At 40.7% G+C, this 6,708-nt stretch overlaps 1 pseudogene across 1 annotated transcript; it reads right to left on the bottom strand.

Annotated features, from left to right (window-relative positions):
* Positions 1-1,074: 1,074 nt before the first annotated feature.
* On the bottom strand, positions 1,075-5,920 carry LOC101715789 (glomulin pseudogene; annotated as a pseudogene). The gene is made up of 2 exons (XR_015448037.1): positions 1,517-5,920; positions 1,075-1,391 (listed from the first exon to the last, which is right to left on the bottom strand). The product of XR_015448037.1 is annotated as a glomulin pseudogene (transcript).
* Between the last annotated feature and the right edge of the window lie 788 nt (positions 5,921-6,708).

The following is a 6,708-nucleotide window of genomic DNA, read 5'->3' as shown; positions in this document are numbered from 1 at the left end:
GCAGCAGTCACTATTCAGGGAAAATTCTGGCAAATACAGAGCGGCCCTGTCCAAACCCAGGGAGATCAAGATGGGCTCTAAGCCACAGAACTTCATGAGACAGCTGAGATAGCTAAGCCAGATGCTGGGAAAGGTCCAGAGCTGCTTCCTGGGGAAAAGTCCTGCATTCTAGATAACCCTGGGACTCCCTTCCACATGGAGTCCAGCAGTCTCCTGTCCAGCCAAGAACGTCAATTAAGCATGTCAGCTTTCAAGAGTAGCTTTTACCTTATCACTTTCTTGGGAATTACAGAGAATGATTTCACCTTAAACCCTTCCTGAGAGATACATGTAGCATTTATTTATATCAGAATACCAGCCTAATGGGAATGTGGCTCAGTGGTGCTATGCTTGCCTAGCAAGTGCAAGGTCCTGAGTTCAATCTCTGGTTTGGCAAAAAAAAGAAAAAAAGAAAAAAAGAAATCCAGCCCAGGAAAATGATACTTGGGGAAGATTACCTACAATGTTTCAAAAAACGTTTGATCATGAAATACTCCAAGATGTTTACTCAGAAGTTACTCTACTAGAAATAGGAGGGGGACAATGGGAACTCCAGTTTCTGGGGTTTTTTGGTACCGGGGATCAAACTTGGGTCCTAGAGCTTATGAGGCAGGTGGCGGAACCACTGAGCTAAATCCCCAGTCCGTACAGTTTCTGGTTTTGAAACAAAAGATTTTTATAATTGAATACATTTATCCTGAGTGTTGACATCATACACACAGAAACTTCATGACTACATAAAAGTGCATGTGTTTTACTATTTTCAAACTGACTCAATAGGTCCCTTTACACTTTTTATGAAAAAACATTTTGTAACAAAATAATAAGAATAACAACAGTTAAAACTCAGTGTATCATAATTTTAAAAGTAGTTACTCAGAGTTCCCTTTCTTGTAGGATGGCTATGCTAACCTCTTTCCACAAGTGAGAGGCATGTGATACAATATATGTATTTTTTTTGGTATTTTATTAATTTTTATTTAGGAAGTAGAACTTTTCCTTTATTCCAACATTTTCTTCAGAGATAGACTGTTCTTATTTCAATGAGTTCTTCTACTCAAGCTAGAACACTTTCAATCAAATCAAATGTGAAAAGAGCTGAATGTAAGACCTTAAGCTGCATTTCAGGAGGCATATTAGCGATCTCTTCTCTACCTAGTGTTACAGAACAAAGGTCCTTAGACTTTTGAACTACTTGGTTATTTTCTTGGCTATTTTTAATTTCTGCTTCATAGTGTGCTTTTGACATATTAAACCTATATGAAGTGGCTTTAAGAAATTATTCTGTCTTTCCAAGTTCTGTCCACAATCCAGTTTGATTGTCATTTTCATTATCTTTGATAGCCAAATACCTCAATAAATTTAGCAATTTCTTTCTTTTTCTTTCTTTCTTTTTTATGGTACTGGGGATTGAACTCCAGTCCTTGAGCTTGCACAGCAGGCGGTGAAACCACTGAGCTAAATCCCCAGCTCCTACCTCAATAAATTTAATGCAGCCATAATCCTATCTGAGTTTTGTAGTAAATCTGTTTCAACACCCTCTGGGAGAAACAGTACCAAATCTAAAAGAGAAATCAGCTGTGGTCCTGTAAACCATTTGTTAGGTGTTTTCTTAAATGACATATCAATTTGATTTTTGATATTTTGAATAATAAAGGCCTCCACACCTGAGTGATTACTTGTATTCAATAAGCACCTAAATAATGTATATTTGCCTTGTGACTCCAACTTGCTAATATACAACTGAAGCATGGCTAAACCTTTTTTTCCTCAATGTCTTAATGGGGCAAAGTGTCATTACTTTGACTAAGTAAGCTCTGAGGTACAGTAAGGAAACTCTTGATTTCTAAGTACTGGTAAAGCAGACTGTTATCTTCTATTCTCAATAACCATTCTTCAGTAGTTCCAATCCTTTGGACAAAACAGACTCCCCTGTTCTTTGCAAGAAGACTTCAGTATGCCCCATATTTAACTGCAAAATGTATGAAGGGCTTAAAACCACTGGCAGCTGATCAATTTTGATGCCCTGAACAAATACTAGATACGCCAGAGAGGCCATAGAGTCTGCTAATTGTTTGTCTTCTTCTTCCTCAAATTCATGGTAATTCCATATCCTCTTTTTCCTTCCATGATTAAAAATAATTTTTGGAACAGGGTATCTAATTGCTGATAAAAAACCTATTATTTCAGATGCAAAGCACCTCAAGAGATTATTTCCTGCTTCTTCAGATTGTTCAAGGAATTGTGCTGTCAGCAAAGGGTATTTCAAGCTTTTAAAACAAAATTTCAGTAATTCATCCTTTAATTTTTTTGTTTTCATTTTCCTTGTTTTCTTTATCATCAATGACTTCTTCCACAAAAGGTTTACTGAACTCTATTAAGGCCTTGCAACACTGACAAAGGCCATAGTCATCTGTTTGTATTTGTTCTTTTGAGTAAGGAACAGGAAGAAGAGACAGTTGACTTCAAAGGGTAGATAATGCTAATCCAACTGAATATGCCTTGTTAGGAAGTTTCTGAATCAGTTTGTAATGGCTGAAGTAAAAGAAGAATAATTTGGGATATCTGTTTTCCAGGGGGCTCTTCAATCAGTTCGAGCAAACCCAACAATAATTCCTTTGGATTACCTAACTTTACCAGTAAATCAAGAACTAGAAAATATTTCTTTCTTTTATCATTTTCTTTATCACTCCTTAAAAGGCACCGAACAACAGGACCAACAAAGTTCCAGCCCATAGTTTTGATGACGACCTTACTCTTCATTTTGAATAATTTCTAATAGCGGATCTATGTGCCCTTCTTCTATGCATTTTGGCCTGCTAACTGAAATAGGCCAAACTCTTCTTCCTTAAAGTCATGCTCTTCTAAGATTTGACATTTCTTTACTATGGACTGGAGTTCTTCCACAGCCATTCCTAATTATTTTTCCAAGTTTTGATTCTGAAATACCTAGCGCGCTGGAGAGCTGCATCCAAGGGAAGCCATTTCTCCCGGTTTCCTGCTCCTAGGCGATCAGGCCATTTCCCTGCAGGAGGCCTAGTCGACCCTCAGCGCCGCTCTCTCCACTGCTCACCGCCAACCGCGAGCCCAGAGAGCCCGGCACTTCTGGCGTCTACTTACCCACCAGACCTCGCGGCCCTCTCCAATACATGTATCTTAAGCATGTACCTTATTGCTCTGGTCAGAAAGCTCAACTCTCAATTTAAATTTCAGTCATAGCGTTCTTCTTCCTCTTCCTCCTTTTCTTCTCTTTCTTCTCCTCCTCCTTCTTCTCTTTCCTCTTTCTGTACTGAGAACTTACCCCACTATCTCACACACACTAGACATTCTACCACTAGGCTATATCCCTGGCCTTTTTATTTTTAGTTTGAGCAAGGCCTTGCTAAGTGGCCCAGGCTGGCCTCAAACTTGTAATCCTTCTTTCTCAGCTTCCCAAGTAGATGGAATTACACGTGCGCACCCTCACATCTGACTCAATAATAGCTTTTATGTTAATGTTTATCATTAGCACATATGCATTCTATTTTCCCCATGGTCCTGTTTTCTAGTTCTATTTTCCTAACTTAATTCTTATGTCTCAAATATCTGTCTCCATCCCTGATCACCCTTCAGACATTCAAGACCACTTACCAGTTGCCTTCTCTACATCTCCATTTGGGTGCCCACAAGAAGCTCAAACTCAAAATGTCTAAAACTACATTTAATTCCTCATCTTAAAAAACAAACAAACAAAAATACCCCAGTATTGCTCTCACCCTCCTTTTCCCAACTCCAAAGAATTTTAACACCCTCCATCAAATAGCTCAAATCAGAAATCTTAGTCACATTTGAGTCTTCTCTTTTTCTTGCTATCCATACTTATTAGAATGTGCTAGGTTATGCTGCAGTAACAAACAGACCCATCTCAGTGATTTATTGCAATAGAAGTTTATTTCTCACTGACTATGGAGTTAGAGCTGGGGCTTCTGTTTCACTTTTCCTTTTTTTACTCTAGGACTCAAAAGGACAGAGCAGCCACAGTCTGCAGTACTCTTGGGCCCCAAGAGAGGGGCCAGAGCTCAGAAGCAATGTGATGCTCAGCAGGGGTGAGACATGTATCATTTCTCCTAGCCCTGTTAACTTTGCCCCACCCCAACCACAGGAGGCCAGGAAATACCATGTCACCATGTACCCAGAAGGAAAGTTAATAGGTGGTACTAGGGTCTACTCTACTGTGTGAGGACAGACTCCACTGAAGCAGTCCCTGAAAAGAGGATTCATAGGAAATGATTTATTGGGAAGCATCACCAGGTAAAAATGATAAGGGAGTGAGGGCGAGTGACAGGGAAGAGAAAGAAGCCAAACGAGTACTGAATATCAAACATAGGTCCACAGGAGGTAAGCTAGGCTCAGTTCCATGGAGGAATTCTGAGCTAGGCAGACCTTGAGGCAGTGTGGATCCATGACAAGGAAGCTGGAGTATTCACACTTCTATCTCGAGAGTAATTTGCTAGGGCCCTCCCCAGAGCAATGTAAATCTTAAGTGTTTCTGTATCTCATTATAGATGTTGGCTCTTAGAACAGAAGACAGAGCATGAACATAGGGCCTAATCGTGGCCCATTGACATCAGCTGCTACACAATCACATGACCCAGTCCATTCCTCACCCTACTAGTTCTATCTCCCAAACATTTCCTAAGTTGCTCCATTTCTCTCTGGCCTCTATTCTCCTTCCTGTAGGTGCCTGCCTGTGAGTGCACTATTCTTGATCTTCAGCAACCAGTGCACTGATCTGTACTCTCGACATCACTAGTTTTCCCACAACAGGCAGGTGGTTCTTTTTGATTCAGAGGAGGCCTTTCTCTGGTGACACCACAAACTTGTCATGCGTGCTTTCTGTTCAAGACACAATTCTCACTTTGTCACGGAGAAAACTGAGGCTCAGAAAACCTACGTTAAGTAACTTGCCAATGGTCATTCAGTTAGTAACTGCCAGAACTGTAATAAGAATCTAGTAGTATGTGTTAACTCCAAAGCCTTTCCCATTATATTTCCGTGTTTCTGAATCATGATTCATCTGCCCACTCTGCTTTACTATCCAATTCTATAAACTTCAAACTCAATTTGTTGAAAGCCAAATGTGTCATCTTCCTTAGCTCTCTCACCAACTGTCCTGTGGCTGAGTTCACAATGTCAATAATGACCCTGCACTCTTTAATGTCACTCTTGACTCTTCCTTCTCAGTTCTCTCTGTATTACAGTGATTCCCACAGTTATTGGACTTCTGATGCCTAGGCGCCCATCACTGCAGGCAGGACTGGCTTTAAGGGCCCCAAGCTGTGGTATACAGAATATTTGACAAGTACCCGTTTGTGGGAGGTCCTGGAGCTATGCCCACAGACAGCTCATTAGTAGTGGGTAGTGTTCCAATGATAATCTGTGCCAAGGAATGAGATCACAATCCAGGGAATGAAGCCCAAGTTGTCCAGTCCATTTGCCAACCTGGAAGTTCTTAGACACCATTATAAGCCAAGGAAAAGAAGTCAGTAGAGAGGGTGATTGACTGATGATAAAAATGAAAGAAGCAATGGCGGCTTGAGCAGGGTCCTGGGGGACACATAAAAGGGACCACCATGTGTCTCTTTGGGAGAGAGCAGGCTCTGATGATGGGGGTACTGGGGACAACGAGGTATAAGTCTAGCATACAGCAGATGTTCAAAATAGTGTTAGAAGATCATAACAAGAATGCATCCTCTGTTACCCCAGAAACAACTATTTTTGATCTAATTTAGCTTGGTTTTTAAAAACTGGCATTTATCTTCATATTTCTTAGTAATATGCTTTCATTTCTCTATTTACTAATTTGAAACTATTAATTTCCTACTAGATAGGTGATGACTTAGTCTATGATTATCTCCCACTTTCTCTCATTCTTCCAGACAAATCAGTAGTCACTGTATCATTATGACTGCAAATAGGCTTAGTGACGATCTTATTTGTTACGTATTGTATTGTATTTCAGCTAAACTTTTTTCTGGAATTAATGATTTTTAAAATTCTATGTTCTATCTGCAATGTTTTCCCAAGTGGCTCACCTGCTCTATCAAATAATTTCAGTCAGTGGCTGGGATTGTAGCTCAGTGGTGCTGCTGCACCTGCCTCGCAAGCGCAAGGTCCTGAGTTCGATCTCTGGTACTGCCAAAAAAATTTCAGTCAGGGTTTTGTTCATTACTCAAGCATATTAGGTAATCTTTCATTTCCTCCTTTTTTTGTTGTTTTCCTTCTGGGAGGCTCCCTCCAAGCACTTCGCCCTACTGCAGCCTGGCCAGGTTGGTGAGCTTTCTGCATAGCTGCTGTCCCACAAATTCCCCTCTCTAGTCAGCTGTTTCTTCTCTTCAGGGACCCAGTGGTGTTTTCCCCCTGGTTTCCTGTCTGTGTGTACCAGAGCACAGCCCTGGGAAGCTGCAAGAAAGGAAAGTGTCTTAGTCTCTCTCATACTTACTTCATGGTTTGGCTGGGTCATTATACAGGAGTTACGTATTCCCTCCATCAGGGGGTGTTAAGAAGTCTCAAAGCACTCCGATTCTCTTCATTTTATATTCAACCTGTTTGGTCACTGCAAGGGTTTAAGGTTGCCTATTTATTCCTGAAGTTCTGAAATACCCATGATGCTAGGCATTCAGAGAGCCT

Source organism: Heterocephalus glaber, unplaced genomic scaffold, assembly GCF_053883595.1.
Source record: "Heterocephalus glaber isolate CG9 unplaced genomic scaffold, H.glaber_assembly_v1.0 deba00001788, whole genome shotgun sequence".
In the NCBI taxonomy this organism is placed as follows: domain Eukaryota; kingdom Metazoa; phylum Chordata; class Mammalia; order Rodentia; family Bathyergidae; genus Heterocephalus; species Heterocephalus glaber.
This window is presented reverse-complemented; position numbering and strand designations above follow the sequence as displayed.